We start from the raw sequence: 16,378 nt of genomic DNA on the forward strand, positions 1-16,378 counted from the left end.
CTGCGCTGCTCTTCTTTCCGATTTCAGGGCTGGGGCTCAAGGTGGTGGAGTTGTTTGCCCAGAGGCATATTTTACCTCTCTTTATGCTTATTTATATACTGCCTGGTATAAATCACGTGGCTATAATCTGACTGCACAAGCTTATGTGCCAAGACAGTTTCATGTTTCTGTACACAACCGAGGGACGACTAGGTTTCCTTCTAGTATTTTAGTCACATGGTGGTGGCTTTTATAATGATATAGAAAATAATGAGTCTGAACCCATCTACTGCTCAGGTTGTTAAGTCCGGCAAGTCTGACAAAGTTCATAGGGAAGGGAGTCCCCTCCCAGGTCAGTGTGAAGCGCAAATGTACCAGATTGGGCTGCTGCCTAAGTTCGCTGGGACTGTGGTTCCCTGCTCACCATAGGTTGGCTGTGTCCTTGTTTTCCCTTCTTTCACAGTAGGTAAAGAACAGCACCTTGTTTTTAACCTCCCCAGTACTCACCCATCACTTCACAAGCTGGCGGATGCCTACTCTACTACTGAATAATAGTAATAATAATAAAGTTAAACTCAGAGCAACTGATTTTCCAATCTGCAGTTGGTATGAAATTTGCTGCTTTTGTTTCAGACCTGAAGAAGAGTTAGTAGGACAGAAAGCTTGTCTGGTTTCTTTTCTTGTTTGTTTGCTTTTTTCTCCAAATTCATTTCTTGGTCTAATAAAAATCTGGTTTCATTTAAAAACAAACAAGTAAACAAAACCAAAACCAGACACTTGCTCCAGATTTTTAATTTAAATTGTCAGCAGGTGGCTGAAAATTAATAGTAATATGCCTAGTCATGGTTATGCAAGAGGCAGGGAGAAAAGTTAGCACTTTGCTGATAGCTCACGAAAGCTGGCTAAACCGTCTGCAGTCTGCCTTCCTCAGGGCCACTTCTTCTCCCTGTTTCTCAGCTACCACGGCTGGTACATGAAAGATACTTGTCAGGCAGCAGTGGGATTTTTCAAATCATTTAGAGTGGTTTGTGCCTCTCTTTCCTTTCTGGGACTACAGACACCCTGAGCCTCAAACCCAACATTGGACACCAGGTCCCAGCATCAGCCTTGTCTCACTCCGATGAGCAGGGGCATTGGCTTCTACCTGTATGTCAATCATACAGTATGAATACATCCTGTGGCTCAGCAGCTCTCTTTTTAATTACCATTTGTGATGCCAATTCATCGCATGATGCATACACTGTATCCCAGTCAAGTTGGGTTTTGTTTTTTAATTAGTCATTGCACACCGGGGCTCTCATAGCTCAGTGTAGGTGTGGCCGTGAGGTGAGGCTCCCTGCAGGGTGTCAGGCTTCTGCTGTGGCAGATTTTTTAATGTACTCTCTCCATATGAAAGCTGCATTTCCCGTAAATCACAGCACTCCTTTAGCGCATATCATGAGACATTACGCTGGCAGAGGGATGACCTTGGTGCCCCACAAATATCCCACTGTATGTACACATTCGCAAACACTGCCAAAATAAACATGTTCATAATTTTCCGTCTCTATGCAGTCGCTAAATCTCAAAACTGAAACACCAGTCTATGAAAAGGATTTTCCACCAAAAAAATTTATGTGCCTTTTAAATATGTAAAAACCCCAATAGTATTGAAAATAATGGTAGGGCTGCAAAAGGCAAGGAAACTGGCAAGGGAAAAAAGCATTTTATTTAAAGGTCTGTACATTGGTAACCTTTTGTTCATCTAGTGCCTAATGTAGACAGAATCAAATCTAACTGGGGAAATAGCACACCTTGACCCAGCAGGAAGATGGACCCTGTTACAGTAGTAAAGCTTTTCCTCTGTGACAGTTTCTGGGTCTCTTTTACCTGTATGGTGTAGCTGCTTTGTGCTGCTTCATCTAGGCAGAGTAACAATAATTGCACAGTAACCGCTAATTAAGCCAAATTCATGGCTTCTCAGCATGGCCAGGACATACCAGTGAATTTGGCCTTGTGATTTCTGCAGTACTACAAAGCACGTTTCCAAGAAAGAAGGATGGGTTTGTCATGGTTTCATCTTAAAACTTGTTACAAGCTGATTTTCTCAGGAAGTTATTTGGTTATGAAGAATTGCCCTACCTGTGTGAACAAGTTCATACTGTGGAAAATGTTTTCAAAAAGTGACTCTTCTTTCATGCTAGCAAAATGCAGCCTGTGAGACAAAGCATCCACTTCCCTCACCCAAACCTAATGATTTTTAAATTGGATGTCTTTCTCTCTTAGGCAAAGCACAGATGATGCTACTGGCACAGCAGAGACACATACAGATTACTTACTTATTTTTTGATAATGAATTACTTTATTGTGAATTACAGAGTAAGTGTGGCCAGTATTCTCTTTGAGGGACATAATAGCTTCAAAAATGTTCATTCCTACTCTGTTTTCTCTGCACTACAAATATTTCAAATTGCACCAGGCACCCATTTCCCTTGATTGTCCAGGTCTGATAAACAGAGAGCAAGTTCTACTTGATCTCAAACAAATATTTGGTAGCTACTTAACAAAAACAAAACCTTATAACTTTTAAATGCTGGAAAGAAGATTCGATAGAGTCCAATAAAATCAGGATATGTGATATTTCACAGGCAAACATATATATGCACTTACATAGAAATCATAGGTTCATTTTTACTATTTAAAATATTACTTCATGGTATGTGTGTTTTCATAAATGACACATTGCCTATTCTGTAAAGCACAAGCAGTTGCAAATATAGAGTATCGATGTGGGAGATTTTGGTGTATCTAGAGTCAGTTGTGAATGCATCTTCTTTCACATACGTTTCCCTTTGTGCAATTATTACCCTTAATAAAGTCTCTAGAGCTTGACACAAAATAATTTTCTCAAATGGGAAGTCTCAGACACACCCACAATGACCAGCAACCGCAACCTGTGGCTATGGTCTCAGAGAAAAGTCCTCACCCAGTCAAGTCTCCCCTCGAGCTTTGCCAAAGCACTGCCCAGACAGTCACAACACCAGTCCCCGGGAGGCCACTGGTGTCACCCTGGGGCTCACGCACCCTGTCCCCATCCTCATCTCCATCCCTGGCCCCATTCCCATCCCGGCCCTGCCGCTGCCCCCAGCCAAGCGCTGCCTCCTCACCAGCCTCGCGGAGGGTGGCCACAGCTCCCAGAGGGGACAGAAATGGTCACAAGGGTCCTATAGACCATTAAAATGCTGCACTGGTGTATAAACCGGGGCCTTTCACCTGCCTCTTTGAAGTGGTCAGGGGCAAATTAAAAATATCAGTGACGCTTTCATATTGGTGTAGGGTTGCTTATTCTCAGTACTGCCCAGGAGTTTTATTTCAGGGCAACTTTCTCTTTTTGTTTCCTGACCAATCCGTGGATGTGGTTAATTTAAGGTTTAAAAGGCTTTTTCTCACACGTATACACACACCCATATATGTTTTCCACTGAAGTCTGTGCTTTTTCCTAGACCCACCCAAATTCCAGTACATAGCTCGCTTGTGTGCCAAGCTTTCATACTCTCCATGCAATGAATGGAAAAATGCCCTTTTTTCCACTTCTGCACATTTTGGGGGGAGGAGGTGGAGAACGTGTAGAGGAGAGGGAGGAAAGGCCTCCAGAGGAATTTAGTTATACCTGTTATTTCAGAGCAGAAACAGGAGAGAGTTCCAGTGTCGTTCATGGGAATATTCTGTTTCTGCCCAGGGGTGGAGGCGCATGGGGCCCGAGCCCCACTGCTTGCATGGGACTCTGAGCTGTATTTGTGGAGTGCTAAGGAGATTTAAAAATTTATAATTATAAAGTAAAAGTAGCATAAGCTGCTGGCTGGTATGTGTTTCCATTCTGTTTATATGAAGTACTTTAGTAACCCTCTTGAATGCATTGATATTTTATGAGAGGGATGAAAAAAAAAATCAAAGCTTAATAGTGAGAAACCTTGGGGAGTTTTAAATGGAAATGATAGTTTTCAGCTGTGTCATTCTATGCTCCCTTTAATAGGGTATTTCAGGCCATGAACATCTTGGTGAAAGGTGGCGGACTGAGAGCAAAGGGCTCCTCTTGTCACCCACAGCAGCCTGCCAGAGGGAAGGCTGCAGGACCACCAACTTTCCACCCCTGCCCACACCTTCCCTCCTACAAGGGCTGCTGCTGTAGCTCATGAGGTGGCAGGAGCCCCCAGGCCATGGGGAAGGAGCCAGCAAAGCCCTGTTCCCTCCTGCTATTGCATCTCCAGGGTGAACCCCAGGGCTGTAACCACTTCCAAACTCCGTGCAAAGCCCTTTCCATTGCACTCGCCTCCGTGGGGATTCTCTGATGTCTGGTTAGGGCTGGTCCCCCTTGATTTCCTCTTCTCAGTGAAGGCATTAGTAAAGTCTCTCTGACTTACAGAGCCACCCAGTTTCATGAAGCTTGTTGGAACGTAATTTCTGAAGCCTCTGTTCACCTGCCAAGTTAAGCTGAAATTAGCCCGTGGATTTAAATATGTGGGCTGTTTTGTATCCCTTCATTGTGAGGGGATGGAAATGAAAATATGCTAGGTTAATTATTTATCCTTTCCATCAACAAAATGTTATAATTGTACAGAACCTTATTGCCACTCTTATATTGCAAAAATTGGAATAAGAAATACAGATTTTTTAAGAAAAATATGTTTCCTGAGTTTCTTGACCAGGAGGTTACGCAGCCCAGGATTGTATGTCTTCCAGATAAACTCCCAAGGAATCAGAGGGAAAAGAATATTTGTTTTCCTCATTGCTTTCCCAAATTACTCCATCCCTGCCAATTTCCATGACACAGACCCCTCAGCCTGCTGCAGAGACTGTGGCTTCTGAAAGGGAGGAAATAGCATGAATGTACTGGTGCACGTCAATGTTTTCTGATTTTCTCGCCAAACCAAAAAAATCAAAACAAACAAAAAATGCAAAAAAAGTTTCAACTTTTCTGGCAAAATAAAAAAAAGAAGTAATTCTGGACTGAAGACGCTGTTTGTTCAAACCAAAACTAAACCTTTCATTTTGCTTTGACGTTTGTATAGATATGGGTGTGTGTGTGTCTAATTTAAATCAGGTGAGGAACAAAACATTGCTTGAAGTGACAGATCGCAACATCTTGCCTCCCGAAAGTCAAAATGAAATTTTTTACTTTTCAAAATTGTTTTCAGACTTTTTCAGTCCAAGCTGCTCTATCTTGTGCACATGAATCCGTTGTATCTTTCATCTGACCTAAATCTGCATTTTCAGCCCATAAGACTTTTGGCTGAAAAATCTCAGCCTTCTGTAACTGTAAAGACCACATGAGTTTCCTGGCTGGTTCGGTGACAAGTGAAGCTTGTGCAATGAACTACTGTTCCTCTTAGGAGAACACAGCAGAAGCAATGCCTGTCCCCGTTGTTGGGATCTGGGGACATAACTGTGTGATTCACTAGTCATTTTTCTTTGTCCTATAGTTTCTTGGGAACCTCCGTAAAAGCTTTGTGGTGCTACGCTACAACAGGCTGAAAAAAAGCAGTGATAGTGTGCCCAAACAAACAAATATCTCATGCTGTTTTTCAAAGTTACTACATTTCCTTATACTCAAAGGAGGTTATTTTGCTTGCTTATTTACACATACCTTATCTTTATGACTGTTCCTTTATGATCCCATGTCATCTCAAAAGCTCCGCAATCTTTACAGTTGGGAACTTGGGAAGGTCTAGCTTTGATCACTGAAGTAATTAAGACTGAATAGAACATTGTTCATGTTCTGCTGAGAATAGTTTCCAACTACATTCAGAATACCGCAAACTTATTTTTAAAATTCTACAATATTCAGCAACTTCTACCTTGTTTTTTGTAAGTTTTACAGATGCAGTGAATTTCAGAAATCACTCTGATGTTTTCCAAGCAGCCTGATTTATGAGAACAAAAAATACCACCATTCCCCAATTACTTTCTGTCGCCTTGTTATAAGGCTTGATACATCAATGGAAATATAGTCTGGCTGAGGAGTCCAGGCATAAAGAATAACCAGGGTATGAGGAAATCAACTACATGTCCCACAAGAGATCATTCTTTCAGTGGAAAAATCAAACTTTTTGATCTCTAACCCTCTGTACTTTTCCTGTAATATTTAATCAAGCCTCCATTTTCATTGAAAAACATACTTGATGGGAAATGTGTAACTAGACCTAGTAGACATTTATATGTTATTTTAGTGCCATTGAACAGAATTCACATTTTGTAGACAACTGCTAAAGATAAGTGGTTGCAAAAAGTAGCTAAGCAGGACTATGAGTATATCAAATTGCAGCAGCATATTTCAAATGGGGTTAAGATAGTGCCATTGCTGAAAGCCCCCGAGACTGTGACTCCACCAGTCAGATGACAGCTTAATGGCAATGCAGAAAACTCCTTCATTCACTGCTCTGGTGACACACTGTCAAACCCAGTCTTTCCCAAAAGGACATGTCCTTTCTGAAAGCACTTCCTCTGCTCCGCTTGCTGCATGATTCAGACTTCTTGTCTGTAGGTAGCTTGATGCCACAGCATCTCCAAAATCCACCTTTTCTTCAAGTTCAGAATTTCAGTTTATTAATTAACCATTTCCCAATGTGCCTCTTGTTCACAGTTGTTCTCGTCTGTTCCATGGCTAAATCACTGAAACTTCTAGGGTAAAAATCTTATTTCCTTTCTGCTATTTTGACCATGATTTTCCCCTTCATTAATGCAAACATCTCTTTCATTACTTCATACCCATAAAGCTCACAGCCTAACCTTTCCACAGCTACTGCCCTGGCCCCCAGAGCTCTGCTTTCTTTTGCTCTTTCTTGGCATGCCATTCCTCTTTCTCATCTATGCCTATTCCTTGTGATTTTTCGCTCCCTTCATGTTTTAGACTTCTCTTATGCCATTCCACAATAGCTTCCCATTTGACAAACATGAAATTCCCCCCTTCACCATCTTCCAACCAAATCCTGAAAATACATGTTTTGAGACACATTACAACTTCAACAAACATCTGCTTGTTGTTATGTTCACCTTGCAAATTCCTCCTTTGTGTTTCATCATGCCTCGCTTACTGTTAGATCTGAAATGATTTAGAGCAGATCTAAAGTTCTCCTCCTCTTTGTTCGTCTGACTGCAAAGTATGTTGAGGACCTACAGCATGGTGAGAAATAACTTGTTCTGATTATAGGCTATGTTCAGCATCAGCATTGATAACAAGTGACTTGTCTTCTTGGAGGCACTCTTTTTCTAGGATGGCTCTGCCTACTACACACCTGGGATACCTTGAATGATGCTTCTTTATCTAACAGTGAGTTTTTTCTGAAAGAAATTTGGAGATATGCTTTTTTAAAAATTTGCCTGGGAATACCAGACATCTGGAAACCTCACTGTGAGACAGTAGTTCTGACTTGGTTGCCAAGCATCTACCAAACTGAGGCATGTCTAAAGGTACACGCACTGCAAAGCCAATTGTTGGATTCTGTAGGTTGAAATTCCTCTCTGTTCACATTATTTCTCCAAAAGGTTTCTGTCTAGTCTGCGCTAGTCTTCTAAGGCACCAGAGTCAATGGAGAGAGCTGGACATCTCCACGCAGTGAGTCTGCCTCCTATTCCTCTAATGCCTGGAAGTGCCCATCTCCTTGCAGTGCCTGATGAGCTGAGACCAGATCTTTAATTTTTAGATAGCTGAGATGTATCTTATCCTTGCACCCGTATAGCAAGGCCAGTGCTTCTGAGAGGTGCCAAGCTTATTGCTTGTATGGAAATCAACTGTTCCAGTGTATGTGAAGGTACCCTCACTCTTCCTGGAAGCATGAGGCTTACTCACGTAAATTATATAGTTCATGTGTGTATTTTAAGTTGGAATTTCCTAAATAAATACATGTCAGTCTGACTCGTACTGAGGAAGCCTTTCAGGTTAAATCCCATAAAAGATGCTGTGCAATGTAGAATTCAATGTAAGATTACACAACATGATGTACTCTTTCCATCACACATATAGTTTAGTTATTGTAAAAGAATGTAAATTATGCACTGAAGCAGATGAACAAGGTTCTCATGTAAAAACAAGCTATCTAGGAATCTAAAACAAGATATAGGATATGTCTGCTGTTTTTTACAGGTTCTTGCCTATGACATTCCCTGCCACAGGTCAGCTGCTTGTCTGTGTCATCAACATATACACTGCCACCACGTCCCTTACCAAAGAATGGATTCATCATGCTTGTGCTGCGAAAGGCTTCCTCATCCGTGATGTTTTTACCTATGCACCTCCAAAAAATGACATCTGGGCCTGCCTGCAAACAACCTGCATCCTACATCTTTGTCACCACTGCTTCTTTCGAAAGGTCCCCTTTTCACAGTGCAGCTCAAATCTACCTCTGCTTTTCACCATGCCTAACCTGCCATTCAGCAAGATGAAGCTAGTAGTTAGCTGAAAAAGAGAAGATGACTAAACCAGAGCCATTCAGTGGCATGTATTCTCTTAAGCTGAGCAAAGCTGAAGATCAGAAATAATTTCTGTCAATAGCACCTGGAGTTTTAGGAACTCAGCAAATTCTGAAACTTTGACCATTGTTTTCTTCTGAGGCTGGGGAATGAGGATCTAGTCCTTCTCCCAGCTTTTTTGCAGATTTCAGTGTTAATGTTTGAGCTTATATAGTATGTATTATTAGCAACATGCTTAAATCAAGGTTTCTAGTGAGAACACAAAGGTTGTTGACTTCTGTGACACTGTCAGTCTTGATGTGACAGCTTGGGTGGTTAACAAGTCTCTTAAGATCATATAAAGCAATCAGAAACAAAAGCTTTTCCTTGATTATGTAATCATTATTTATAAGATATAAAGAAGTATTGTAGCATTTAAAGGCACGGTGCCCCCCTCTTACATTTTCACTGCTTACAAACCAGAAACGTATCTGCAAAGGCAGAACCCCACACCAAGGTGCAGTAGGAGGATATATCACTGGAATTGCTCCACTGAAATATTTTCATGGATTTCTGCACTTAAACACTAAGAAATGGTCTTAAAATAAGATTTTATGTTTCTGATCACCTGAGACCTTACAAAGGGGAGGGACATTTACTACCAATAATTATTATTGGGGGTCATAATCAAGTCACAGCTTTGGTAATTTTACGCTAACAGGAAAAGAAATTAATGCTAAATTTTAGACATTTTTGTTGCAAAAAATGTATATTTAAGGTTCAGTACCTCTTTTTTGTTGTTGTTGGTTTGGTTTTTTGGGTTGTTGGTTTTTTTTTAAACTGCAACAATAGAACAGAGTAGGAATTAACTTCAAGGACCAGGCACTCCTCAAGACTTGGGCTGAAGCACCGATAATGTTGTTACCTGTACTGAGGACAGGGAGTGAGGCTTGTAGCCTTAAGCGTGTTGGTATAATTAGCTCAAGAAGAGCAAGGGTATGAGGGAAAATAAGATACATTATTAGGATTTCTGGCAGTATGACAGACCTCTAGACCTCTGCAAAGCTAACTGAAGTATGGCATAATTCTATGAATTTTGCTTGTTGAAATCCGTTCTCACAGGTGAAACCAAACAGACCTCAACTTGGAGTTCATTGTGTGATTACACCAGCTGAAAAACCCCTTCTGGCCTCTACATTTCCCATAGCAGTGTTAAAGGGCCACAGTGTGAATGAGAACCAGACCTGAAGCCTTTTGTTTGTCCATTATACATAGATAAAAATAGCATTGTTAGCTTTCCCACACCTGCCTGAGTTGTGTTCATTCACCTCTAGTCTTGTGGAAGCATTTTACACTGCAGGCCATTTCAGTCTTTGACTCTTTTTTGTGCCTTGACAAGAGCTTTCAGCACCTTTTATGTAGTAGCACATTTCACAACAGATAACGGACATATTGAAGGCTAGCACCCACGAGCTGACGTTCACTATGTTAATTTATAACTCATAAACAGAGTCCCTTGTAACAATTGACTTTCTGCCTAATCTTAGGGAAAGAGTTGTGATCTAAAACCAGTAAGCTGAGAACGGCCAAGAGACCAACTACCATGTACCATGGAGGCCACCAAGTGTGCCAGTTAATGAAACTCAATATGGTAATAAAATAAAATGTTGCCTTAAAAGTTTTTCTTTTTTTCATCCTAAGCTTTTGCATGCTTGTGAGAATGTTTTGTCATTTGCCTAAGAAAATGAATCAGAATTTCAAGCGCTCTGTATCACTCAAACACCTCCTCCCATATGCTGATATACCTTTGGTATGTGAATGAAGCCCAGCCTTGCTCAAATGCTGTGAAAGTCACAGAAAGAACATCTTTGCTTGTCTTCCCTCGGTCCTTTTATCCATTGCTGCAGAACACAGAGTTGTGGTTTGCCTGTTCATTGTGGAGAGGGGACTGTTGATAGGTTTGGCGTTGAAGTGTTTGAGGAAGGAAACTTTCAGGAAACATTATTTCTGGACAAGGCAGCAGGAAACTGAAGCCTGTTTGCTTGGGTGAGAGGCTGGAGGGGGTTCAGAAGAGGACAGCTGGAATGGAAGTTTCCAGGAGTAAGGGTAGACCACTTTGAGTGGGATCATCACTGAGCAGAAAACAAGGGGGCACTTAGGGGGATCTTTACAGACAAGGTCAGAAAAATTCAGAAACATTTTTTTGGTTGTCATTTTCCTTGGAAAATGTTGACTGAAATAAAAATCATTTAAGCAGGAAGAATTTATTTACTGGTCAAAATGTTGTGAACATCTATTTTATTATATGTTTTTGTCAGGCTGTGTAATTCTAGTGAGGAAAAGGGGAAATTTTGATCATAATATATTTTTCCCTTTTCTCTTCATCAGTTCATGCTAAGAATATACCTTTTAAGTCCTCTAAGTATGTGTACTGTTACATATATTGCTTCATTACAGATTACGGTAATTTCTTCAACAGATGATAAACATTTTTATCATATAGTCTCGATGCAAAAGTGCTAATTGTAGATAAGGAAAAGCTCATAATGTAAAACCAGAGAGGTATCCTGCAAGCTATGATCTAACCAAGAGTGAATCACCTCAGTTAAACGAATGGAGATTAATTTAATCTAATCAGGCCATACTATTGTTCCAGTCAAAACTTATTTTACTTTATCAATCACTTTTGATTTACAAAGAGAAGGTGGCTTACCTAGGCCCTCTAAGCACGGACAAATCTAGCTGACAATCTCCATGAGAAAAACAAACCAGAAAGGAGTCAGGTGTGGTTTTAAAAGATACCAAGCTGCAGTTCCCAAGCTTTAGACCTCCCCTCCACCTTAAAAGCTAGCTAAAATGCAGTATGCCCTGAAGGTCAAATTGCAGGGCCTACTTTGAATGAAGTGGGAGGAAGACATTTCTTAATCAAGAAGCCCTCCTGGGAGGCAACAGAAAGGCAGCTGGCTCTCACACCTCAGCAGACACAATGCAGGGAGGGAAGGGGCTTTGCAAGTAACGAAATGCCTAGATCAAAATGATCAAATGCTCACCACCGACACCTGCAAAGTGAGCCAGATCTCCTCAGCAAGGAGGCCAAGGGGATTCTCAAGCCTTGGTGACTAAAAGCTTGCAAGGCTTCCCAGTATCTCCAAAGGTGTTCTGCAGACATAGGGAATCTGCACAACACCATGGTACTTCCCTGAGATATATGCTGGGTCCAACCTATGTCCCAGCAGTTCAGTTTCAACTTTTCACCGAAGGCAGCCCAAGATTTGCAACGGGCTCTGCTGGAAGATGTTTCCAAACACCTTTCTCCCCAGTGGGTAAAAATGATTGCAGATGTGTTATCCCAAAACATACGCCTACCCTTTTTACGTCCAAGCATTTATTTTGTCCGGTAAAGGATGATAATACTTAGAGCATTCATGTCGTTGCTTGCTCCCTTTCTGCCTGACCATGACCTCTAACTTGCTGTGAACCTCAGAGTGTGCTAGTCATACAAAGACAATTTCAGACGCTTAGGAGGAAGGAAAGATGCTGTGGTTCTTACTTGCCATTTTTCTTCCTTCCTCCAGCCCAATTAGTAATGTATCCACTGTTTTTGGCTGCTCTCCATGTGTATTTCACACCATTCAGGCTAGATAGGTATAGAATGAGCAGGCATTTCAATTCATGCACAGCCAATACAAGGGAGCTACTTTTTTCAGCTGTGCCCTGTTTACTCTAAGAGCATGCGCATGCTTAACACCAAGCTATTTACTATATTAATGATACAAACACATTGAGTGCTAAAATGATCCTCAAGCCTGTAGTAACTCATTCAAGTAAGTCATGAATGTTCTCTCATCCCAAGGGGTTAAGGACAGCTCAGCAGGAAGGTAGCTTTCAAATATTTAACATTTGGTGAATTCGTTTGGACTGAAAAGGCTGATTTTTGACTGTTTGATACTCCAATCAATATTTTTTCTAATTATCATATACATAGTATAGCCAATAAGATAAAGACTTTTCCCTCTGTTAAGGAAAAAAAAAAAGTCATCCCATAATCTGCTTTGTTTTTCCTGGAAGCAAAGTGAATCAAAATTTATTTCAAAATGTTCTGAGGTTCAGCATGCAAAACAGTTAAGTTTCTGTTTTTCTTGGCCCCTTGCAAGAGTACCACATGGTACTTCACAGCTAAGGTCTCTACCTGTTCCCAAAGAATACAGCCTGTCCCTGTGAACTGTGTGTCTTCGGAGAGAGAAACAAGAGAGGAGGAGGGAATACTATTCCAGACTGCTTTAATGAAAACTGGACAAACAAAAATTTCAGCTCCACTCAGGCCTGTGGGTTGATGGCTTGTTTGTTTCATTGCATGAGGAGCCAGGATAAAAAAGAACGATTTGTTTTCATTTGAAATTCTATAAAAAGTAACAGGACTGAAATATTGTATGTATGTTGGAAGACTAAAGCCCAAGTCATCTGCTGCTGTTTTTGTCTCTAGGCCATGCCTCATTTACTGGGATTAAATTCTTGGGGAAGTTTTTGGTCTCGTCTACACTCTGCTTTACAAAAGCGATGCCAGTTTGTACTGTACAACCAGCAGTATGTTACATTCCAGGCTTGTTTCCCCCCTCCTATAAGCTGATTATTAGAGAGTGCAGAGAGCATAGTGACATTTTACAACCAAGGAAATAAAGAAGATATTTCTGTAATAGCAAATTGCCCTCTTTCCCCCTCAATTTGAAAAAAAAAAAGGAATTGCAGGTAATAATATCACAGGAGAATGCAGACAAGAGGCTTGGCAGATAGGTATGCAGGCACTGTGATCAGAAAGACCCTAGAAATGCCTTTAAATACAATACAGCCAAAGGCAAGAGAGGAAACAAGGTTAGTTAAAAAGTAATGTAGATACTCCTGGTTCACAAAGGAAAGCCAGCTTTGTTCCTTTTTACGACCAGCACGTCATGGAGAAAAAAGGAACTTATCTGTAAATCTCTTTACAGCATGATCCCTATGTGAAAATGAAAAGGGAGGCAAAAACGAACTACACTGAAGTAGAGGGGAATTTGCACCACAGGCTCAGACTGTGATTACTGAGGATAAGCCAAACCTGTTGTAAACAAGTAATATGAAGACACATGCAAAAGTTGGAAGAAAATGCATAATGTTCTCCAACTCAGACATGTTTACATTCTTTATACCTACCACAGAAAACTTACATAATCTTTTCTTATACAGATAGGTAACAGGGGCTGGATAAAGTTCTAGGCAAGTTTTCCCACTATGTCAATGAAAACTGATTTCTGCATTGAAAAAAGAACAGGAGCTAACTGAAAGATATGCTTCTGAGACCCTAAAAAGCACTATGTATTTCTAGAAGAAAAAGTCTCTGGCAGGCAAACATTTACAAAGATAGGTTCAGTATCTACCCCCCTCCCCAACATATAAAAATATCAGCCACATGCATTACAAACCTCACATTCAGTAGCTTGCATCAGTGGGAAGACCAAACCATGACAGCTTTTGCTTTATCATCGCTAAACTGCCTGTATCTCAAAGTTCGCAAGAAGGCATAATCTTATAAACATTTTTATTCTACAGACAGTTTCTAAATCCTTAAATTACTAAAATAAGAGAAAAATAGGAGAAGAACCTACTCATTAGCTTGCAGTTCCGCACAGCTTCCAAAGCACTGTTAAGCATGTATGCATTTTTGACAAATACCTCTTACCTGTAAAAGAGCAACGTTCAGATTCCTTACTAGATGTTATCGTCATGACAAGTCAAACAATCTTTTTTATAAAAGGTTGGATGTCTTTTCAATAAAGCATGTGTGCATGGTTTAAAAAAAAAAACAAACAAAACACAACCCTCAGAGAGTCTCCCTTCCCTTACTGTCAGTCAAAAACAAGTTGGAATAAGTCTGAGTTGGAATTACCTGAATAAAGAAACTGGAGAGAGGGAGGGAGGAGAGGGAGGGAGGGGGAAAGAGAGAGAGGGAAAAAAAAATAGTTCGAGAGGAGACTCAGTGATGTCAGCAGTATGTCTTAAGGAAATCTACAGCTGAGCCCGGTAAACTTTATAACTACATAGCACTCAACACCCAGTTACGTGGTAAGCAAATACCTGCTTAAGAGGAAACTGATGTACTTTTAAAGAACGTCAGTTAATCTTTGAAGAAACTTTAGCCAGGCTGATCAAAGTCCCCTAAAGGCCTTATTGCCTAAATAAATAAGGTTACAAGTGGCTGTATAACGCTAAGAAAAGAGTAAGAAGAATAAAAATCAACATTATTGATTACCCCTTTCCTGTTGGCAAAAGGGAGGCTGAAACTCATCTGAAATAAATTCATACTATGCTTGTAACACACTGAGCTGTAGCAGCCACGGACGCAGCTGAAATCCCTGACCACCAAAGTTTCCAATCTGTTTAGCCACAACACTTTTCCTTTGATGACTTACTCTGGGTTTGCTTCAATGCCTTTCTGCTCTTGTTTCCTAGATGTTAAAAGCACAGATAGTGCTAATTTGAACTGGGGAAAGTCGGGTACCTTGAACACAGCGAGGAAGAGGTGTGGATGTTTGCCATCTGTAAAGGCTGTACACTGCCGTTGGTACCACTCCAGCATTTGATGGGATTCCCAGAACTGATTGCAAACAGCAGCAGTGAAAGGGAAGTCACTGCAGCACTAGAAAGGCTAATGTGATAGCCCTTGGATATCATTCTTCTGTGTCCATATTCCCAGGGATACTGCTTCCAGGAATTACATATCTCAACAAGCTAGTCCAATACAGCTATAGCTCAGCATCACCTGCAGGGACATCCTGTGGTCCAACCGATGCCAAGTTAACTTCATTCCCTTTTGCTTGGGGGAAAGAGGAGATCAACACACGAGGTTTGCTAACAAAACTCTGCCCACCTGAAATTCACAGAGAACACATTAGCAAAAGCAAAATCTCTCCTTTCCTCAGCAGCGTTGGTAAACAGACATTTAAATGCCATTAACAGACATTAATAATGTCATGATATGTGACCATAGGAAACTAGAGGCTGGAATTCTGCCGTTAAGTGGTCAAATATGTAGGCATTCAGGCAGTGCCAGTAGGCAGCAGCTGTTTTACATTTAAAAGGACAACAGTTAGATGTGATTTTTTTTACTTTGCCAGAGACTAAAGAATTTCACACGACTTGGATTGTTCCCCAAATCCATGAACCTGTTGCACGGGTATCTCTTTCTCTATATTTACTATGAGGGAGATGGCAACAGCTCCTATCAGTTTTCATTATATACATATTAAAAAAATGTTTGTGAATGCCTTTTTATGCTTTCAGATAAGCTATTCCATTTGCGGAGCCCTCTGCAATGTCATGGGATGAAGCACCTATACTAGAAATTCTTTTTCACTATCCAATTAAATTATGTTTAGCTGTAACTGAATTATACATTATTAAAAATCCCCAATTACAGCTTTCCTCTTCTTTCTTCTGGCAAAGTTTGGGAAACTGCCCAAATCATAACTGAATATGAATATTCTAATGTGCTAGTCCCACAGATCCCCCAATTCAGCATCCATGGCAACATGGTGCCCGTGAAATCAACTGTAGTGTGAGGGGTCGTTGGGAGAGCGTAATACAAGGATATGCTCTGAATGATGCATTTCAAACTTAGTGCAGACACACTACAGTTCAGTTTTTAATTCCTGTGCTGTTTTGCTAATACCCTGTGGATCCCTATCCCATTCCAGAAGACAGACTGGCAGAGCAGAGGGTAGAATTTATGTTGCATAGGCATTTCCCAGCTTTGCACGCTTGACTTGAAAATGTAAATACCTTTCTTTGAACACAGTTTTCCATTCATCTGTTTAGCAGAGAGCCCACAGCTGATCAGGGCTCTTAGCAGGAGACGATGACTACAAAACCTCTCTCCCAGGAAGCTATGGAGAGGCTCCAGAAGATGACTGAGTTGACTATACTGCTCATGGCCATGCAAAGC

This window comes from Gymnogyps californianus, chromosome 1, assembly GCF_018139145.2.
Source record: "Gymnogyps californianus isolate 813 chromosome 1, ASM1813914v2, whole genome shotgun sequence".
In the NCBI taxonomy this organism is placed as follows: Eukaryota; Metazoa; Chordata; class Aves; order Accipitriformes; family Cathartidae; genus Gymnogyps; species Gymnogyps californianus.